A 24,464-nucleotide genomic window follows, 5' to 3' on the forward strand; every position below is an offset into this window, starting at 1 on the left:
ATGTATCATTCATACATGTTGACAAAAAATAAATTTATAAAGTTAAGAGACAAAGTGTATCTTAAACTTAGTATCCCCAGATTTGTAAAAAAAGCATTTTAGAGGAGGACATATTATAATGTTGTCTATCTTTATTCTAACTCCTAACCGGATACTGAAAATTAAGCCTTTAACAAGAAGTTTCATTGAAATATATTGATTGAATGCACACAATAAATATATTTTAATGATATAATTCCACAAATCTGAATTTTTCGTAGACAGTATATATTTGCCATTGTGTGACCTATCAAGAGTATGATCACCCTACACCTATTTTGCGATTCATATTTTCAAGTAACCGTTCACTCCTTACTAGCATAGCCGTCTTTACGCCAAGGTGAGGCTTTAACTGCCAGGATTTAAATAATTTGCCTCACCAGAAATATTTAAAGTTACGGTACTGTCGATTGTTTGACAGTTGGTTGCTTAACGTCCAGTGGCAAATATTCCATGCACAATTAGCGTGTAGAAAATGTGACATTATATCTAAAAGATGCATCGGATTCAAATTTCGTACTCTGATCGGACGGGACAGCGTGCATATTCATCTCGCATATCTAAACGGACTCCAAACTTTGACAATGGTTTAAATGCGTATCGGAACAAGACCAATAGTGACAATATTTCTATTCCCTTGATCATCTTTTAGAGGTTTCTGTCAAGACGTGGCAACCAAAGAGACAGATATTGAACGCCAAATATATTAGAAAAAATTATTTAAAGAACATTGACCTTATATTACACGTACGTTTGTACGGGCTCTTCCTAGAATGCATGCACCATAATAATTAATGAAGATATGAATAAATTAACTGGTTTAGTAAAGTTTAGTCTAGTTTAAACAATATTTTATTCAAATAAATTTAATTGGATTGTAAAGTGTAATAATATTTGTCCTACAGATGCGTCCTCATAAATTCATTTGATAAAACTCTACGGAAAGGTGAAACAGATGCAACAGCGATTAATGTTTTTGTTTACCTTCGACAAAAGTATAAATTATAGAATTAGAAGTATGCTTAAAAGGAAAAGAGGCAAGTCGTTTACACCTTTTACATTCCGGCGTGTTTGAAACTGTTTTCTTTTTCTTATCACATGAAAATGAGAATATGGTCACGCTTCATATTCCATTAGTTTTATTTCTTCAAACATAATTTTGATTCATGAGCATTAAGAGATAATTTAATGACGTAGAAATGATCGATGTGTTTGATTACCGGTTACTGAACTAAGTATTCAGTGGCGGATCCAGAACTTTTCCTAAGGGGGGCCCGCTGACTGACCTAAAAGGGGGGGGGCCGTTCCAGTCATGCTTCAATGATTCCCTATATAATCAACCAAATTTTTCCCACGAAAGGGGGGCCCGGGCCCCCCCAAGGTCCCCCCTCCCTGGATCCGCCTATGGTATTCCCTTTAAGTATGTTTTCGATGGAATCACCCCAAATTTGATAACACAATATGGAAATAATTAAAATAGTAGTTTGTTCTAATTTCTAGATAATATTTATTCCAACAAAGTGTGTGTATTCAACGAGCCAAAACGTCAAGCAGTCTATTGTCCCCTCCGTCGACCTTCACTGCAATAGGCCGAGATACGGTCAGATAGGTCGGTTATGACGAGTAATTTCATTTTATTGGACATCTCTACTATAACTGTCACATAAACTTAACATAAACCAAGAAAACTAAACATTAACCAATGAACCATGAAAATGAGGTCAAAGTCAGATGAACCATGCCAGGCAGGCATGTACAGCTAACAATTCTTCCATACAAATAAAGTTGACCTATTGCTTATAGTTTAGGATAAATAGACCAAAACACAAAAACTAAGCTCTGAGCAATGAACCGTGAAAATGAGGTCAAGTTCAAATAAAACCTGCCTGAGTGACATATAGATCATAAAATATTTCCATACACCAAATATAGTTGACCTATTGCATATAGTATTAGAAAAGAAGACCAAAACTCGAAAACTTAACCTTGTTCACTGATCCATGAAATGAGGTTGATGTCTAGTGAAAACTGTCTGACAGGCACGAGGACCTTGCAAGGTACGCACATACCAAATATAGTTATCCTATTACTTATAAAAAGAGAGAATTTAACATTACAAAAAAATCTTAACTTTTTTTTCACTGAATCATGAAAATGAGGTCAAGGACATTGGACATGTGAATGATGGAAACTTCGTAACATGAGGCATCAATGTAAAAAGTATGAAGCATCCAGGTCTTCCACCTTCTAAAAAAAAGCTTTTAAGAAGTTAGGTAACGCCGCCGCCGCCACCGCCGCCGGATCACTATCCCTATGTCGAGCTTTCTGCGACAAAAGTCGCAGGCTCGACAAAAATTAACCAAAAATTGTTAAAAATTGACTATAAAAGGCAATTATTCCTTAAGGGGTCAACTTACCATTTTGGTCATTTTGACTTATTTGTAGATCTTACTTTTCTGAACATTATTGCTGTTTACAGTTTATCTGTATCTACAATAATATTCAAGATAATAACCAAGAGCTGCAAAATTTTCTTAAAATTACCAATTCAGGGGCAACAACCAACAACAACTTGCCCGATTGGACTGAACATTAAAGGGCAGATAGATCTTGACCTGATAAACAATTTTAACATTTGTCAGTTATGCTTTAAATGCTTTGGTTTCAAGGATATAAGCCAAAATCTACATTTTACCCCTATGTTCTATTTTTAGCCATGGTTACCATTTTGGTTGGTTGGCCTGGTCACCGGACACATTTTTCAAACTAGATACCAATGATTATGGCCAAGTTTGGTTAAATTTGGCTTAGTAGTTTCAGAGAAGAAGATTTTTGTAAAAGTTAATGACGACGGACGACAACGGACGACGATGACGACGGACGCCTTGAGTGATGAGAAACGCTCACTTGGCCCTTTTGGCTAGGTGAGCTAAAATGACTATGTGCAATGTTAAGATACATGAATCATCAGATTGTAGATCCATGAAGGTGCATAAGTATACAACAATAATATATAGTTTGCTTTTAAGTTACTGATAATAAAATCAATATTGATATACAAATAAAAACAATATTCAAAGATCTTATGACTTGGATTGAATTGGTAACCTTTTAGAATAAGTTTAATTAAAGGATTGATAAGTTTACCAGGATCGTTTCTTAATTTTCAAGCACAGTTAACATCTCTGTAAAAATGATGATGTGCTAACCCGTTCATTCAAACTTCGAAATCTTTTTTTTCTATGGAAGAATTAGGTAAAAGTTTAAAGCAATTTGTGGTAACGAAATCCCTTACTTAATAATTTATGAGTAATAGATAGATTATGTTCATTTAAATCTAAAACATCACAACAGACACCTGCATTTTCCAGCAAGTTGTGAAACGTAAACACCGTAAGATGGTGCCAAAGGAACACCACCATTCAGAAAAAGGAAAATTAACAATAGGGAACAAAAATCGTCCCTTTTGTTGTAGTGTGGAGTTTCCCGTGTAAAACTGAAATATCTAAATCTAGGAAAGAATAGTTATTTTATCGTATGCATTTGATTTATCTACAGTAAGTTTCTTTGGGTAAATTTCGGCAGTAAAAGACCGGTAAGTAAAGACCCGAATAAACTATTTGTAATTGATAATTCAACAATACTTACCATTATCTTGATAATATTTTTTAATTATTTAGAAAAAAATATCATCAAGATAACGGTACGTACGTGTTGTTGAATTTATCAATTGAATGCAATTCAGACGGGTCTTTAATGAGTTTGGTCATAAACTGTTAATCCTAACAGTACAAAAAGTCTGATAGTAAACGGGTTCAATTAGTGCCCATAGGGGTACCTACAATATGTCGATAAACTTTGTTACCAAAACGTACGCAAATATTATCAAGTTAAAAATTAATAGCTTCAATCATCTCATCACACCTCCAGTAAGTATATCTAGCATATCAACCTTTCTCATTAGAGAAGAAGGCCTTAAATGAGTTGCAGCTAATAAACTTGGATTCAGATTTACCAAAACGACCATTTAATCAATTGGGAAAACTTTTGTTTGATACGATTTCAATTTCTGCTCATTTTTTTACTGTCAAATTATTATTTCTTTCTTCTAAAAACCTATTTTCTGAATCTTTGTCCAAGTTCGTAGTTGTGCCTTTCTTTGTCATAATACAGCATATAAAAGAACTTGAAAAATCTCAGATAATAATAAAATGCATCATTGTTTTATTTCCCATCCGAAAAATATGCCATGTCAATTATTATCAGCAACTATTTAATATTATTCACAAAGAGTGAAACGTTTAAAACCAGGTTCATTCACCATTTTGACAGTTGTTGTCCATTCGTTTGATGTGTTTTATCCTTATATTTGCCATATGATTAGGGACTTTCCGTTTTGAATTTTCCTCATATTGTTGTGATTTTACTTTTTAAATGACTGGGAACAGATGTACAGACATGTGACATCAGCACATGTAGTTTTGCGCATAAAATTCAAGTGAAGATATTGGTGTATTGTATATGAATGAACAGATCTGCCTTGGTATATAGCTTTAAGAAGTTTCATGAACATCTGTAATTCAGCATTTGTTGATAGTCCTAATGCAGAAAGGACGAGAAGTATACAATGCTTCATAACAAGTAGAAGATATGTTTCAAGATAATTTAAGGTTGTAGGAAACAATGTAACATGGTAGGAGCATGGTTGACTATGGTTTTTGATTGTAAGAAGCTTCTATCCAAGTTTTTTAAAAATCCAGCATAGTTGATGAATCTAATAAATGTTTTAAAAACTTTAACTGCAGATGGTATGTAATGTAAATAGGAAGAATAAAAAAAAAACCAGATGCTCCGCAGGGCGCAGCTTTATACGACCGCAGAGGTTGAACCCTGAATGGTTGGGGAAAGTATGGACACAACATTCAAGCTGGATTCATCTCTAAATTTGGATTGTGATTAAATAGTTGACACAGCATAGGTTGGTGACACAGAATGAATGTGGTCTAATGAACTTAAAAAAAAAATCGCTATGCTGTTGAATATTAATCCTCTCAAAAAAATGTTTGAAGAAATTTTCTTTTTATTTATGAAATATGAAATGAGAAAAATTGACCCCCCCCCCCCCAATTTTGTTTTCACATCCCCCTTTTCCTTATTCCAAAACTGATCTCAATTCAAATTTCTAATGGAGTTTGCAACAATAACTGCTCATTTAAATACATCATAAAATATTAAAATGTAAAAAAAGTGCTTTTTATCACTGAATTGTAAAGATTGTTTTAATTTATCAGTTGGTAGTAAAAGTGAAAATACATTGTATATTGTATAAAACAATGATTTAAGTTGATTCAACTACTATTCTGGACAAAGAAAGATAACTCAAATTTTCAAAGAATATTGAAAATATCTTGCTATTGCACAAATATCTATTCTGGACAAAGAAAGATAACTCCAAATAACTGAAAATTGATTGCTATTTCACAATATTGTGCAATAAGATATTTCTTGCTATTGCGCAATACTGTCAATTGAAGATTTCTTGCTATTGAACCATACTGTGCAATTGAAAATTTCTTGCTATTGCACAATACTGTACAATTGAAGATTTCTTGCTATTGCTGAATACTGTTCAATTGAAAATTTCTTGCTATTGCACAATACTTAATATAATAATTTTGAATCCTGTTTGGACCAACTTGAAAACTGGGCCCATAATCAAAAATCTAAGTACATGTTTAGATTCAGCATATCAAAGAAGCCCAAGAATTTAACCCTTTTTAATTTTTGTTAAAATCAAACTTAGTTTAATTTTGGACCCTTTGGACCTTAATGAAGACCAATTTGAAAACGGGACCAAAAATTAAGAATCTACTAACACAGTTAGATTTGGCATATCAAAGAACCCCAATTATTCAATTTTTGATGAAATCAAAATAAGTTTAATTTTGGACCCTTTGGACTTTAATGTAGACCAATTTGAAAACGGGACCAAAAATTAAGAATCTACATACACAGTTAGATTCAGCATATCAAAGAACCCCAATTATTTAATTTTTGATGAAATCAAACAAAGTTTCATTTTGGACCCTTTGGGCCCCTTATTCCTAAACTGTTAGGACCAAAACTCCAAAAATCAATACCAACCTTCCTTTTGTGGTCATACACCTTTTGTTGAAATTTTATAGATATCTATTCACTTATACTAAAGTTATTGTGCGAAAACCAAGAATAATGCTTATTTGTGCCCTTTTTTGGCCCCTAATTCCTAAACTGTTGGAACCAAAACTCCCAAAATCAATCCCAACCTTTCTTTTGTGGTCATAAACCTTGTGTCAACATTTCATAGGTTTCTATTAACTTAAACTAAAGTTATAGTGCGAAAACCAAGAAAATGCTTATTTAGGCCCTTTTTGGCCCCTAATTCCTAAAATGTTGGGACCAAAACTCCCAACCTTCCTTTTGTGGTCATAAACCTTGTGTTAAAATTTCATAGATTTCTTTTCACTTTTACTAAAGTTAGAGTGCGAAAACTAAAAGTATTCGGACGACGACGACGACGACGACGACGACGACGCCAACGTGATAGCAATATACGACGAAAATTTTTTCAAAATTTGCGGTCGTATAAAAACTAAGTCCATTTATAAGAAAAATACGAATAAGCAGGTACAAAATTACCTTCTAGATATTAGCCTTAGAATGTATTATTTCCTGGCAGAAAAACTAAGTCCATTTAAAAGTAAAATACGTGAAAAAATGAAAAAAATGGAAGTTTACATTTGGATACTATCATAAACAAGTGTCTGTCCAAGTTTGGTACAAATCCAGGGTAGTTTAAGAAAGTTATAAAAAAATTTAAAACTTGAACCACAGAGTGAATGTTATGTTTCCCGGCAGAAAAACTAAGTCCATTAATAAGTAAAATATGGAAAAACGGAAATTTTATTTTTACAAAATTTACTTCTGGATACTATCTTATGATCATAAACAAGCTTTTGTCCCAGTTTGGTAGAAATCCATGATAGTTTAGAAAAGTTATTAAAATTTAAAAAACTTTAACCACAGAGTGAATGTTTGTGGACAGCGCCGATGACAACAAGTCTAAGTTTTGTAAAACCCAGGGATAGTTTATAAATTAACTGTTTACAAAATTTTGAATTTTTTGAAATACTAAGGCTTTTCTACCTCAGGCATATATTACCTTAGCTGTATTTGGCAACACTTTTAGGATTTGGATTTCAATGCTCTTCAACTTCGTACTTTATTTGGCTTTTTGTTAAACTTTTTTTGGATTCGAGCGTCTTTGGTAGACGAAACGCGCGTCTGGCGTATATTTGAAATTTAGTCCTGGTACTAGTATCTATGATGAGGTTATTAAGAAAGTTATTAAAATTTTAAAAAATCTAACCACAGAGTAAATATATGTGGCCCCACCGACGACAACGACAGAATGTAGAATCTCTAAGTTGTTATATTGATGCTGAAGTGGAGGAAATAAATAATTTCAAAATTAAAATTTAAAATCGTGTTGTTATTCATAGATTGTGAAACTAGTATACGGATAGGTCTTCTTAACCTGCTTCGCTGAGCGCAGCTAAATACGCCCAAAGAGGTCCAACCCTGAACAGTATGGGCAAAAATGGAAACGATATTAAGCTTGACATTCTTGATACAGGTCTAAATTTGGATTGTAATAATGGTAATAATATAAAAGGTTTATGAATAAATATAGTTAAAGAGTGTAGTGTATTAAATTAACGTTTTTTAATTGAGTTAAGCATGCCAATTGATATTTTATCGTATGTTTTTCTATGCTGTGATGTTATGCTATTGTTTCAGAAAAAGGGAGAAGGTTTTGTACCATTAAAACGTTTAATCCCGCTGCAAATGTTTGCACCTGTCCTAAGTCAGGAATCTGATGTACAGTAGTTGTCGTTTGTTTATGTTATTCATACGTGTTTCTCGTTTCTCGTTTTTTTTTATATAGATTAGACCGTTGGTTTTCCCGTTTGAATGGTTTTACACTAGTAATTTTGGGGCTTGTTGTTCGGTGTAAGCCAAGGCCCCGTGTTGAAGGCCGTATATTGACCTATAATGGTTTACTTTTTTTTAAATTGTTATTTGGATGGAGGGTTGTCTCATTGGCACTCACACCACATCTTTCTATATCAAAGAACTTTTAATTGGTTATATGAATAGAATTTATATTCAATTAAAGATGTATTGCTGTCATGTGCAATACACTGTGCTGGTGCGCAATACTTAGTAAATCTGTTGTCAGACTATTAACAAATAAAGTTCAATTTCTTCTCAATGTCATATCTGAAATTTATGAAAATTCATAGGGAGATAACATGAATAGCTATAAATAATTCACCAAAGTTTCATGAGAACTGATGAAAGCAATTTTGAGTTAATGTCCAAAATCTGGAAAATCACCCCTTTTAAAATGAATAAAACCCCATCACTCAAAAATGTGAAATCCAAAATTTATAAAATTCTAAAGGGAGCTTACATCAACAGATATAAACAATTTCCCAAAATTTCTTCCAAGTTGATGAAAGCATTTACAGTTATAGTCGAAAAACTTGAAAATCTCCCCTTTTTTAATGAATAAAACTCCAAACTTGGAAACGGTAAATCTGAAATTTATAAAACTAGAGGCTCTAAAGAGCCTGTGTTGCTCACCTTGGTCCATGTGCATATTAATCGAGGACACAAATGGATTCATGACAAAATTGTGTTTTGGTGATGGTAATGCGTTTGTAGATATTACTTGACTGAACACTCTTGCTGTTGACAATATTTCTATCTACAATGCACTTTGCCAAGTAGTTAGAGTGAAAACAATTTGTAAAAATTTACAAAAATTTACAAAATTTATGAAAATTGTAAAAACTAGACAATAAAGGGCAATAACTCCTTAAGGGGTAAATTGACCATTTTGCTCATGTTGACTTATTTGTAGATCTTACTTTGCTGAATATTATTGCTGCTCACAGTTTATCTCCATCTATAATAATATTCAAGATTATAACCAAAGACGGCAAAATTTCCTGAAAAATACCAATTCAGGGGCAGCAACCCATCAACCCATTGTCCGATTCGTCTGAATAGTTCAGGGCAAATAGATCTTGACTTGACAAACAATATTACCCATTGTCAGATTTGCTCTAAATGATTTGGTTGCAGAGTTATAAGCCAAAATCTACATTTTACCCCTGTTCTATATTTAGCCATGGCGGCCTTCTTAGTTGGCTGGTCGGGTCATAGGACACATTTTTTTAACTAGATACCCTAATGATGATTGTTGCCAAGTTTGGTTAAATTTGGCCCAGCAGTTTCAGAGGAGAAGATTTTTGTAAAAGTTAACAGACGACGCTGGACGACGACGACGAGAGACAACGGACGCAAAGTGATAAGAAAAGCTCACTCAGCCCTTTGGGGCAGGTGAGCTAAAAACTAAAGGATAATCACATATATATAAACAATTCACCAAAGTTTTATGCATATTGGTTAAAGCATTTTTGAGTTAATGTCCGACATGTTGAAGACGAACGGACAAACGGTTAACGGTATACCATAATACAATATAATACCATAATCATGATAATACGTCCTGTAAACAGGCGTATAAAAATTTATTAACTGTTTGATATCATATACCAAAACAGAGACGAAGAGAAAAATTAAAGAACCTTAGTGAGCACGCTCACATACCCCACGTCCCCACATTCTCATTGGAGAAATTAAATAAGTGTAAGAAAAACCAGATGCTCCGCAGGGCGTAGCTTTATACGACCGCAGAGGTTGAACCCTGAACGGTTGGGGCAAGTATGGACACAACATTCAAGCTGGATTCAGCTCTAAATTTGGATTGTGATTAAATAGTTGACACAGCATAGGTTTCTGACACAGAATGAATGTGTTCTAATGAACTTAAAATGTTTGTTTTCTCTTAGAGCAATTCACTATGCTGTTGAATATTAATCCTCTCAAAAAAATGTTTGAAGAAATTTTCTTTTTTATTTATGAAATTTCAAATGAGAAAAATTGAACCCAATTTTTTTAATCACATCCCCCTTTCCCTTATTCAAAACTAATCTCAATTAAAATTTCTAATGGAGTTTGCAACAATAACTACTCATTTAAATACATCATAAAATATTAGGATGTAAAAAAAACTGCTTGTTATCACTGAATGTTATTTATTATAATTTATCAGTTGGTAGTAAAAAGTGATTTAGTTGATTCTGGACAAAGAAAGATAACTCCAATTAAAAAAAAATCTTGCTATTGCACAATATTTTGCAATTAGATATTTCTTGCTTACTATTCTGGACAAAGAAATATAACTCTTATTAAAAAAAAATTTGCTATTTCACAATATTGTGCAATTAGATATTTCTTGCCATTGCGCAATACTGTGCAATTGAAAAGACTTGCTATTGCACAATACTTAATATAATAATTTTAGATCCTGATTTGGACCAACTTGAAAACTGGGCCCATAATAAAAAATCTAAGTACATTTTTGGATTCAGCATATCAAAGAACCCCAAGATTTCAATTTTTGTTGAAATCAGACTAAGTTTAATTTTGGACCCTTTGGACTTTAGTGTAGACCAATTTGAAAACAGGACCAAAAATGAAGAATCTACATACACAGTTAGATTTGGTATATCAAAGAACCCCATTTATTCAATTTTTGATGAATTCAAACAAAGTTTAATTTTGGACCCCGATTTGGACCAACTTGAAAACTGGGCCAATAATCAAGAATCTAAGTACATTTTTAGATTCAGCATATCAAAGAACCTAACTGATTCATTTTTTGTCAAAATCAAACTAAGTTGAATTTTGGACCCTTTGGACCTTAATGTAGACCAATTTGAAAACGGGACCAAAAGTTAAGAATCTACTTACACAGTCATGACAGTTAGATTCGGCATATCAAAGAACCCCAATTATTCAATTTTGATGAAATCAAACAAAGTTTAATTTTGGACCCTTTGGGCCCCTTATTCTGTTAGGACCAAAACTCCCAAAATCAATACCAACCTTCCTTTTATGGTCATAAACCTTGTGTTCAAATTTCATAGATTTCTATTTACTTATACTAACGTTATGGTGCGAAAACCAAGAAAAATGCTTATTTGGGTCCCTTTTTGGCCCCTAATTCCTAAACTGTTGGGACCTAAACTCCCAAAATCAATACCAACCTTCCTTTTGTAGTCATTAACATTGTGTTTCAATTTCATTGATTTCTATTTACTTAAACTAAAGTTATTGTGCGAAAACCAAGAATAATGCTTATTTGGGCCCTTTTTTGGCCCCTAATTCCTAAACTGTTGAAACCTAAACTCCCAAAATCAATCCCAACCGTTCTTTTGTGGTCATAAACCTTGTGTCAAAATTTCAGAGATTTCTATTAACTTTAACTAAAGTAATAGTGCGAAAACCAAGAAAATGCTTTTTTGGGCCCTTTTTGGCCCCTAATTCCTAAAATGTTGGGACCAAAACTCCCAAAATCAATACCAACCTTCCTTTTGTGGTCATAAACCTTGTGTTAAAATTTCATAGATTTCCATTCACTTTTACTAAAGTTAGAGTGCGAAAACTAAAAGTATTCGGACGCCGGACGACGACGACGACGACGACGACGACGCCGACGCCAACGTGATAGCAATATACGACGAAAAATTTTTCAAATTTTGCGGTCGTATAAAAATTGTTTAAGAAAAAATATTGAATAAAAATTTCCTGTCAAAATGCACCTCTTCATAGTATGCCCTTATTATCTACAAAATTTCATGAAATTCTGATGTGTGGTTTCAGAGGAGTTGAGATGACAAACTGCTGTAAAATTACATTGAAGCAAATAAGTTCAAAGGGGCATAACTCCTAGAAAAAAATTGAATCGTAATTTCCTGTCGGTATGCACATCTACGTAGTATGTCCTTATTATCTACAAAGTTTCATGAAATCTGTTGTGTGGTTTCAGAGGAGTTGAGATGACAAACTATTGAAGTAGTACCTTAAAGCAAATAAGTTCAAAGGGGCGTGACTCCTAGAAAAAAAATTGAATCGTAATTTCCTGTCGATATGCACATCTACATAGTATGTCCTTTTTATCTTAAAAGGTTTCATGAACTTCTATTGTGTAGTTTCAGAGAAGTTGCGATGACAGACTGTTGCAGAAGTACATTAAAGAAAATAATATCAAAGGGGCGTAACTCCTAGAAAAAAAATTGAATTGTAATTTCCTGACGAAATGCACATCTACAAAATATGTCCTTTTTATCTAACTAGAGGCTCTCAAGAGCCTGTGTCGCTCACCTTGGTCTATGTGCATATCATACAATGGACACAGATAAATTCATGACAAAATTGTGTTTTGGTGATCATGATGTGTTTGTAGATCTTACTTTACTGGACATTCTTCTTGCTACAATTATATCTATCTATAATGAACTTGGCCCAGTAATTACAGTGGAAAATATTTTCTAAAAATTTACAAAAATTTACAAAAATTGATGAAAATTGTTAAATAATGACTATAAAGGGCAATAACTCCTTAAGGGGTAAACTAAAAAATTTGGTCATGTTGACTTATTTGTAGATCTTACTTTGCTGACCATTATTGCTGTTTACAGTTTATCTCTATCTATTATAATATTCAAGATAATAACCAAAAACTGCAAAATTTCCTTAAAATTACTAATTCTGGGGCAGCAACCCAACAACAGGTCGGTCGCCTGTTTTGTAGATCTTGACCTGATAAACAATTTTTTCCCTGTCAGATTTGCTCTAAATGCTTTGGTTTCAGAGATATAGCCAAAATCTACATTTCGCCCCTATGTACTATTTTTAGCCATGGCGCCATCTTGGTTGGTTGGCAGGGTCACGCCACACATTTTTAAAACTAGATACCAAAATGATGATTGTGGCCAAGTTTGGTTATATTTGGCCCAGTAGTTTCAGAGGAGAAGATTTTTTATAAGAATACTAAAATTTTAGAAAAATGGTTAAAAATTGACTATAAAGGGCAATAACTCCTTAATGGGTCAACTGACAATTTTGGTCATGTTGACTTATTTGTAGATCTTACTTTGCTGAACATTATTGCTGTCTACAGATTATCTCTATCTATAATAATATTCAAGATAATAAGCAAAAACTGCAAAATTTCCTTAAAATTTCTTATTCAAGGGCAGCAACTCAACAACGGGTTGTATGATTTGTCTGAAAATTTCAGGGCAAATAGATCTTGACCTGGTAAACACTTTTACCCCATGTCAGATTTGCTCTAAATGCTTTGGTTTTTGAGTTATAAGCCAACAAGAGGCTGTCACGACAGCAAACCGGATTTATTAGGTCTTTCCACTTTTCGTGGAAAGACCTTTTGTTTTTCTTCTGATAATTTTTTTTTCTTCTGCCGTCTGAGATGCTTTTTTGTCTTACAACATATCGAATGGATTTTTTGGCCAATGATGTTGTACAGTAATGAGGGTTTCAAACCTCACCCTGTGTGACCGAACACTTATTCTTATAGGAGTTATCTCCCCGCATCCCTTTTTTCTTGTTATCGCTATATCTCTAAAACCGTATAAGATTTTAACAAACTGTTTTCACCAAATTGTTCGTTTATTCTTCAAAATGATTTGGTTTATTTTGACTTGAGTGATCGAAAGATATCTTATAGGAGTTATTTCCCTTTAAAAAATTAAGATAGGCGATTTGTTGGATAAATTCATACGTTATAAGTCGTAGAGGCCTACAGTCTTTTGATATGAAGTACTTGGTCCATTAGAAGGAAATTGAGGTCAAAGTCAAAGGTCAAGGTCATGTTTTAAATCTTGAATTTTGCTTGTTATCGTTATTCCACAGAAACTGTGACAGTAAATGATATGTGTTTGCCAAAGAACTGTTTACCATAAGGCGCAACTTCAACCTATTTCAGTCAAAGTGTTTTGGTTAACCCTTATAGGAGTTTTCTCCCCTTATGTATTTCAAATCAGTATTTCTCCACAACCATACAAGTGATTGACCTCCGGTCTTCCGTTTTGAGTTCACTGACCTATGACTTTGAAATTGAGATCAAGGTCATAGGTCAAGGTCATGTTATAAATTTTGAATTTTGCTTGTTATCGTTATTCAAAAGAAACTGTTACAATTAATGATATGATTTGTTTGCCAAATTACTGTTTACAAAAAGGCGTAACTTCAACCTATTTCAGTCGAAGTGTTTTGTTTAACCCTTATAGGAGTTTTCTCCCCTTATGTATTTAAAATCAGTATTTCTCCACAACCACACAAATGATTGACCTGGGGTCTTTTGATTTGAGATCACTGACCTATTACCTTGAAATTGAAGTCAAAGTCAAAGGTCAATTTGACATTCTAGATTTTGACCTTTGCTAAAAATTATTTTCTGTTCATACTAAAACAATTAAGTCTTCTGCATATACCTATTAATCTTATTTTTTTTTATATCAATTCGAAGAACCTAATAACATCAACAAGGAGTGACATTTTCTAACATCGTTTTTTAAATTTCATTCTTATAATCGAGGTGGAAAGAATTTCAATTGTTCTCTGAAGAATTGGGTTTTAATTAACATTTATTTGTGTCCTGGCAATATCACAAGAACCATTCAGGGTTTCCGCTGGCGGTCGCCATTTTCGCAATTTGCGAAAAAATAATAATTGTGGCGATAAAAATTCGTCATTTGCGAAAGAATTTGGCGAAAGAAATATATAGAACGATTTATTTTCCTCCATCTTGTTTATTTACTTTTTTCGAGTTTCTCGGACTTTACCTATCAGACAATACTCGGAATTCACCTTGACATCATTAAGATTTGGACAGAAAATCAATAATCAGCTGATTGCATTTTATAGCTATCGACAACAAAGGACTAATTAATAAAGGTGTTGATTGAATTGTTTGACAAAATGATATGGTTAAATGGCTTCCGCTAAATGTCACATACAGAATTTATTTACCACTTTGCGACGCACGTGTTTGAAGCAAACTTTTGACGTCTCCTCTCTTTTTAAAGATAGTTTAGAAAAGATAGCTGTTGTTGTGACGAAAAATTTTCAAAAACAAGAAAAATCTCCGATTTAAAACTTTAATTATCCTTTGACTTTAATATAGGTATTTGATTAGGGAGACTACTTTAAAGTCGTTTGAGTGACACGTGTGTTTCAAGCATAGTTTTACGTCTCAACTTTTTCATTTACGATGGTCAAAAAATGAAACCTGTCGTTATGAAGAAATCTATCCAAAAGGTTGGGAACAACCCCTTGAATGAGAGTAGCCCCTCAATGTGATGACTACACATGAAATGAGGGATCAAAATATCATGTGATAAAAGCTTTTGTTTTGTTGTAAAAACCACTTCTTAGTACAAAATTAAAGGGCACATCAATATTTTTCTTTTAAAGAAACTTTCCCTATGAACTTTACTTGTATTATATAATCAAAACCTGTCCATTAATTTTGTTGTATTCCAGGACTTATATCTTCTTTATTATTGAAAGTATAGTGGCCCCCTCATTTAGAAAAGTTGTTTAAAATACAATGAATATTTTTCCCTTTTATGTTAAAAACAAAATCTGTTGTTTTAAAGTAAATGTTTAGTGTTTATTCATTAAATGTAGACTCTAGAATAATCATAGACACAATTGGGCAAAATCACCTCATTTAAGGGGAAAAGGGGGTGGGGTGTAAGAAAAAAAGGTAAATTTTTAAAGAAAAATATAGTTATATCTTACTTGGCGAAAAAAATAATAAAGTGGCGAAAAATATATTGTTTTGGCGAAAGAGGTGGCGAAAAAAATAATTGACCCAAGGGAAACCCTGGAACCATTACTGATGAATGGTGAAAGTGAAAATCGTCAATATCAAATTTGACCTCCATTTTGTCATCAGTATCAACATATTAAAATTTGAAAAGCTTACATTGAATGGTTCATGAGTAAATGGAACAACGTGAATGGAAACACCATTTTACGATCTTTCAAGAACCATAACTCCTGAACAGTAAAAGTCAAAATCGTCATTATTAAACTTGACCTCCATTTTGTCATCAGTAACAACATATAAAAATTTCAAAAGCTTTAGTTGAATGGTTCATGAGAAAATGCACGGACACGACTGGAAACACCATTTTTCAATCTTTCAAGAACCATAACTCCTGAACGGTAAAAGTCAAAATCGTCATTATTGAACTTGACCTCCATTTTGTCATCAGTAACAACATATTAAAATTTGGGAAGCTTTGGTAGAACAGTTCATGTGTAAATGCACGGACACGACTTGCAACACCATTTTTCAATCTTTCAAGAACCATAACTCCTGAACGGTAAAAGTCAAAATCGTCATTATTGAACTTGACCTCCATTTTGTCATCAGTAACAACATATTAAAATTTGGGAAGCTTTGGTAGAACAGTTCATGTGTAAATGCACGGACACGACTGGAAACACCATTTTTCAATCTTTCAAGAACCATAACTCCTGAACAGTAGAAGTCAAAATCGCCATTATTGAACTTGACCTTCATTTAGTTGTCAGTAACAACATATTAAAATTTAAAAAGCTTTGGTTGAACGGTTCATGAGTTAATGCACGGACAACATTTGATTGTCGCCCGCCCGACCGACCGACCGCCCGGCCGCCGTACATCCCCAAATCAATAACCGACATTTTTGTGACAAAAATCCGGTTAAAAACTGCATTTTACCCCTATTTTCTATTTTTAGCCATTGTGGCCATCTTGGTTGGTTGACCAGGTCAGGCCACAAATTTTTTAAACTAGATACACCAAAGATGATTGTGCCCAAGTTTGGATTCATTTAGCCCAGTAGTTTCAGAGGAGAAGATTTTTGTAAAAGATTACCAAGATTTACGAAAAATGGTTAAAAATTTACTATAAAGGTCAATAACTCCTAAACGGGTCAACTGACCATTTTGGTCATGCTGACTTATTTGTAAATGTTACTTTGCTGAACATTATTGCTGTTTACAGTTTATCTCTGTCTATAATAATATATTCAAGATAATAACCAAAAACAGCAAAAATTCCCCAAAATTACCAATTCAGGGGCAGCAACCCAACAACAGATTGTCGGATTCATCTGAAAATTTGAGGGCAGATAGATCTTGACCTGATAAACAATAATACCCCACGTCAGATTTGCTCTAAATGCTTTGGTTTTTGAGTTATAAGCCAAAAACTGCATTTTACCCCCTATGTTCTATTTTTAGCCATGGCGGCCATCTTGGTTGGTTGGCCGGGTCACGCCACACATTTTTTAAACTAGATACCCCATTGATGATTGTGGCCAAGTTTGGTTTAATTTGGCCCAGTAGTTTCAGAGGAGAAGATTTTTGTAAAAGTTAACGACGACGACGACGACAACGACGACGACGGACGATGGACGACAAGTGATGGGAAAAGCTCACTTGGCCCTTTGGGCCAGGTGAGCGAAAAAGGACACGTGAAATTCTGTTGTGTGGTTTGAAAGGAGTTGCGATGACAAAAAACAGGACTGACGGACGGACGGATCAAAAACAGTATACCCTCCCGCAACTTCGTTGAGTGGGGTTTCAAAATATAATTAAAACATAAACTGTTATCACAGAGATATGTCTCGCCTTATTGTAATTTTGACTACGCTAATGTTGAAATCAAAATAGCAATGCTTTAACATCTTACACAGGTCGGGAACACTACCTTATATGGAAATGCATGAATACGCATACTAATGTCCTCGCACATGTAATTGTTTTTTACGTTTGACGAAATTTACTTTTACCTGGGTTTTTGACCAATCAACTAAATGAGTAACAATGCATGATGGACTACTACGTGTTTACAATCAACCAAACAAGCATGTTATTTACTGAAATAAACACATTTGTTTATGCAATGCAGGATTGACAATATGGCTTAGTTTTTCATTTTTTGTATCCAAATTTATAGTTCGTGATATAAAGTATTCGTTCCATGCTCAGATTAATGAAAAGTTGTTTCTATGCGAAGAAACAAGTGTTTGAATAACCGGATGTACAGCCAGTAATAGTTTGATGATGACAATGAAATTTCAGGTATTTGTCCAGCAGACAGCAGCGAAACAACAGTGAAAAATACAATTACCCATCAGACAAACTTACTAGTGTAAAGTTAGCCGTCGATAACAGCCGGTGCTAATATTCGTGGGGTTCAGCAACTGTTGTATAGCTTGTAGCTATAGATAGTTAATAAAAAATTAGAATCATATGAATTTTGTGTTCGTAAAAAGGCAAAGACTTAGAGTTTGTTAAAGATCTGACGAGATTACTAAACTTTCTAAGATTTCACAATATTAATTTTATGATATTGTACCTTCTTATATGATTAAAAAGTAATTTAATTCGAGGAAAAGAATGTGTTTACTTCTTTGTCTTAAACAACAAGGAATATTCATCAATCGGGGCAAATTATAGCCGATTATACGGTATGGGTATTTCTCATTGTTGAAGGCATTACAGATTCCTATCACTACTTACATCCATTTCATTTGAGCTTAAATGGGCAATCATACCACATCTTCTTATTTTTGTATACAAACATCTTTCAGAATGTTTGATTTTCCATTGTGAAATATATTTAGTAACGTCTGTAGAACACTAGGTAATATTTTCATTTTGAGAATTTGAAAAGGTACAGAACATGCACAAAGCCTATATCATCCATCATATTTCATCGAAACTACACAAGACCCAGAGGCAGATTTAGTGGGGGCCCCTTTCTGGGAAAAAATGTGGTGCTAATATAGTGAATCACTGAAGCAATACCAAAGCAATACCAAAGCGGGCCCCTATTAGGCAGTCAATGGGCCCCTACTTGAAAAATTCTGGATCCGCCAGTGAAGACCTTTTTGAATTCTTGTCTGACAGTGTTAAAAAAATCTATAGGTATAATTGATTTTTTACATATTTCTGTACTTGGGACTTACTGGTCATTTTGTTCTAAAGGTAGTGAAGCAGCAACTGTAGTTCGGTCATTTTATTTTCGTCTTTGCAAAGTTCGATTTTTTTCTAACAGAGACATTGGATTTTTTTAATGGACTCGTACATTTACCAACCTTATTAAAACCATTAATAATGATATCTATTTTATGTGCGACAAGGTGGTAGCATTGATATATTTTGTGGAATTGGAAATAAAGCTATTATATTTCTTTCATTTTTTTGTGATACATTTCTTCTTCTTTTGTATATTAAATGAAGCCGTTGTTGTTGTTTTTTTTTGTGTTTTTTTTTTTTTTTTTTTGGGGGGGGGGGGGTTTACACATGTTATTATTGGTCCTTTTATAGCTTACTTTTCAGTATTAACCCTAAAATTGCTTACTTTACAAGATTGTGTCTTGGGTGGAAAGATGTCTCATTTGGCACTCTGATTGAACATATTACTTAATGAGTATTGATCAAATATTTCAGTCTTATCTATGAATGTAAGGGGCATAAGAGGTAAACATGCATCTATTGTTTGTTTTCAAGAGACTCACAGTAATGTGGATATCGAGAAACTTTGGCAAAATGAATGTCACTGCAACAATAAAAGTGCTGGTGTTAGTGTGATGATTAAAAGGGTCTACATTTTAAGATTCAAGATTCTAAGATAGACCAGAAAGGTCGTTTTATTGTTTTAGACTTATCATTATATGAACAAAAGCTAATCTTTGTAACTGTTTATGGATTTAATACTGATGAACCATCATTGTTTAGTGATATTTTACACAACATCTCTTGCTTTACTAATACATGTACTAGCATCTTAATGTGTGGTGACTGGAATGTTGTACAAGATTTTCATATGGACACTTATAATATTCTGCACAATAGAAATTTGAACTCTCCTAATAAGATTGAAGAAATTTCAAAAACTTTTAGATCCATGGAGAACCTGTCATCCAGATGACAAAAAATTTACTTGGCATCAAACCTCTCCTATCAAGCAGAGTCGATTAAATTATTTTTATTAAGTGAAAACTTATTTTCACTTAAGAAAAGTACAACCAGATGCTCCGCAGGGCACAGCTTTATACGACTGCAGAGGTCAAACCCTGAACAGTTGGGGCAAGTATGGACACAACATTTAAGCTTGATACGGCTCTGAATTTGGATTGTGATTAAATAGTTGACACAACATAGGTTTCTGACACAGAATGAATATGGTCTATGAACTTAAACTTAAAAACTTAAAAATTTTAAATTGGACTTTTACCTATAATGGTCCAATATCCAAAATCTAAATACATGGTTAGATTCAGCATGTCATAGAACCCCAAGAATTCAATTTTTGATGAAATCAAATAATGTTCAATTTTAGACCCTTTAGACCTCAATTTGGACCAATTTTATAACCGGGCTTAAATATTAAAAATCTAAATACATTGTTAGATTCAGCATATTGAAGAACCCCGTATAATAATTTTTTGTTGAAATCAAACAAATTGAAAGTTTAATTTTGGACCCCGATTTGGACCAGCTTGAAAACTGGGCCCATAATAAAAAATATAAGTACATGTTTAGATTCAGCATATCAAAGAACCCCAAGAATTCAATTTTTGTTAAAATCCAACTAAGTTTAATTTTGGACCCTTTGGACCTTAATATAGACCAATTTGAATACAGGACCAAATATTAAGAATAAAAATACACGGTTAGATTCGGCATATCAAAGAACCCCAAAGATTTGTTTTTTGATGAAATCAAACAAAGTATAAATTTTGGACCCTTTTGGCCCCTAATTGCTAAACTGTTGGGACCAAAACTCCCAAAATCAATCCCAACCTTCCTTTTGTGGCAACCTTATGTTAAAATTTCATAGATTTCTGTTTACTTATACTTAAGTTATTGCGCGAAAACCAAGAAAAATGCTTATTTGGCCCCTTTTTGGCCCCTAATTCCTGAACTGTTGAGACAAAAACTCCCAAAATCAATCCCAACCTTCCTTTTATGGTCATAAACCTTGTCTTTAAATTTCATAGATTTTTATTTACTTATATTAAAGTTAGAGTGCGAAAACCAAATGTCTTCGGACGACGATGACGACACCAACGTCGTACCAATATACGACCAAAACATTTTCATTTTTTTGCGGTCGTATAAAAATTATTCCTGGATACAAAACAGATCACTCAGCCATTGTTTTTTACCTTTTCTGCCAGTCTTGATAAAAGGGGTAAGGGATATTGGAAGTTTAATTCACAGTTGTTGATACTTTTTAAAATTAGAAAAGAGAAATTTTAAAAAGAAGACAACGGTTGAAATGATTGGGGATCAAGGTAATCATATATCAGACCAATCCACGATTCTCTCAGAACAACATAATTCTTATAAAAAATTGTATTCAAAGAGAAACATTGATTGTTCAAGTGATAGCTTTTTTTCACGATTTTGCCCTCACCCAGGAACAACATGACCTGTGTGAGGGTAACTTGACATATGAGGAATGTGCTAAAGCATTGAGTAAGGTGAAAAATGGGAAATCCCCAGGAAGCGATGGATTTTCTGTCGATTTTTACAAATTCTTTTGGAGAGATCATGTTATATCTGTATTTTATGTAATGTTTACTCTTCTCTGCAGAGGAGCTGGAGTTATAATATATTATCAACCAACCAAGTTTTACATGGCAGCAGAGTGAGATCCACCCAATTTTGAAGAAAACAGATTAGAAATTGACTTTTGTAGAGAAATAACATTGTAGAGACTAAATATTCAGTGTTGTGATTTCTAGTATAGTAAAGTGACACTCATCTTAGTGTAGATTAGCTTAGTGTATTGGAGATAAGTGAAGTGTTTTGTAGATTAGCGAAATGAATTGTAGATTAGCGAATTGTACTGTAGGGTTAAAATGGTAGCATCGGTCAACTATAAAGTACCACCTGTATTTACTGAACAGAAGCTTCATAGCAGATGGATTGATGAAATTAAAGCATGGAAGGGCTTGATTGATCTAGACAAAAAGAAGATGGCTATAGAGATAGCATTGTCACTCCCTGAAGAAGGACTAAATTCCATTCGAGATAAAGTGTTTAGCAACTTAAGTTTAGAAGCCTTAAATGCAGATGATGGAGTAGATAAGCTCATTGAATTTATGGACAAAATTTTCAAAAAAGATGAGCTAAGTGAAGCTTATGAAGCATATTCTGAATTTGATAGATTTAGGTGGAGTGAGGTTAGTTCAATGGAGGAGTATGTAACAGAATTTGAGAAATTGTATAACAAAACCAAAAAGTTTAAAATGGAACTGCAACAGCCTGTGTCAATTACGAGCAAGTTGAATCACTCTTCAAGCAGATGGCAACTTCTCTTGAAAAGGTTTTTGGACAGCAAGCTAGCAAAGATATGGGAGACAGAATTAAAGTGGAAGCAGCATGTATGGCTGATAAAGAGGTAAATTATTCAAGGAATCGTTTTGGGCGAGGTAGAGGATATAGAGGGAATCAAAGTACAAATAGAGCAAGTGATTATAGACCACAAAGCAACTCTAATTACAAAGCAAAATTCAACAAATCTGTCAATTCAAATAGACCTGATGGTTTGCCACTACGTTGTCTCAGTTGTGATTCAATTAGACATTTGGTAAAGCAATGCCCACACTCTTATGAAAATATGGCCAAGTCAAATCAAGGTGTTGAAAAAGCTGTGTTGTTTACTGGAAATAAGTCACAGGAAGCTCTTGTTTTTTTGACAGAATCTGCCAATTCAGCAATATTAGATAGTGCTTGTACTTCCACTGTATCAGGGGAAACATGGATGAAATGTTATTTAGACTCCCTCGACTCTTTTATAAGAGAAAAAGAAGTAGAAAACCCAAGTGAAACTCTTTTCAAATTTGGTGGAGGTACAGTTCTGCAATCAACAAAGAAGGTAACTTTTCCATGTGCTATTGCAGGTGTTGAATGTGAAATTCAAGCAGATGTTGTAACAAGAGATATACCATTGTTGTTAAGTAAGGACTCCATGAAGAAAGCAAAAATGAAGCTAGATCTTGAAAATGATAGTGCAAATATATTCGGAAAAGATGTTCAACTGCAGAGCACATCTTCAGGGCATTATTGTGTACCAATAGATCAATTGAAAATTGATATTAAAGTTACAGCCGCTGCACTTGTAGCAACAAAAATGACCAAAGACAAAACCAAAATCATAGAAAAACTACATAAGCAGTTTGCTCATTCATCAGCCAAAAGACTGAAAACTTTGTTGAAAGATGCAGGTGGTTATACCAAAGAACACTTAAATTGTGTGGATGGAAAAACAGAAGGTTGTGATGTCTGCAAGAAGTATAAGAAAACTCCAGCTCGACCAGTTGTCTCACTTCATTGGGCCACAGAGTTCAATGAAGTGGTTGCCGTTGATTTAAAGGAATGGAAACCTAACACATCCTTTTTGCATTTAATTGATATTGCTACAAGATTTAGTCTGGCTACAGTTATCAAAAGGAAAACACCAGATGTCATAGCGGACAAGATAATGTTTCTGTGGATAGGGAGTGGAATGGGACCTCCAAAGCGTTTCTTAGCTGACAATGGTGGTGAATTTGCAAATGAAATTTTCCGTGCTATGTGTGCTAACCTTAACATTGATGTAATGAATACTGCTGCTTATAGTCCTTGGCAGAATGGTATTTGTGAACGTAATCATGCTGTGGTTGATGACTCTGTTGCAAAAATATTGGAAGATCAACCAAAACTAAATTTAAACGTAGCTTCAGTATGGGCCTTGAATGCAAAAAACAGTCTCTCCATGGTATATGGATGAAGCCCATATCAACTTGTTTTTGGAACAAACCCAAACTTGCCAAACGTGCTCAATGATAAACCTCCTACTTTGGAGCACAATACAGTCAGTCGGACATTTGCCATTCATCTAAATGCATTGCACTCTGGTAGGCGTGCTTTCATACAAGCAGAGTCATCAGAAAGAATAAGAAGGGCTCTAAGTCATAAGATTAGAGCTTCTGGTGAATGTTTTCAGCATGGAGATAAAGTTTATTACAAAAGAGATGATGATAATAAGTGGAAAGGCCCTGGAACCGTCCTTGGTCAAGATGGCAAAGTAGTGTCTGTAAGGCATGGAAGTATATATGTCAGGGTTCATCCATGTAGGCTTATCAGATGTGGAACAGAGTTAAATGATATGCCATCTAAGCAACTGAATGTAAACAAAAACAATGCACAACCAGTTAGAGAGAAAATTCATCAAACTGAGGAAAACATCAATAGAAATGTGGAACCGAATATAGAGGAACAAGAACCTGTACAAAATGAAAATGATCATCAGCAAAATATACAACTTCCTCAAATGCAAAATGATGACAATGAACAAGTAGATCAAAATATTGCACCTGGAGCAGCAT

The 24,464-nt window shown here is 33.8% G+C and overlaps 1 protein-coding gene across 3 annotated transcripts in view; it reads right to left on the bottom strand.

Moving 5' to 3' along the window:
* Positions 1-24,464, bottom strand: part of LOC139525466 (coiled-coil domain-containing protein 149-like) — a 193,143-nt gene that overhangs the window by 126,224 nt on the left and 42,455 nt on the right. The window lies entirely within an intron of this gene.

Source organism: Mytilus edulis, chromosome 5 (genome assembly GCF_963676685.1).
Source record: "Mytilus edulis chromosome 5, xbMytEdul2.2, whole genome shotgun sequence".
Taxonomy (NCBI): domain Eukaryota; kingdom Metazoa; phylum Mollusca; class Bivalvia; order Mytilida; family Mytilidae; genus Mytilus; species Mytilus edulis.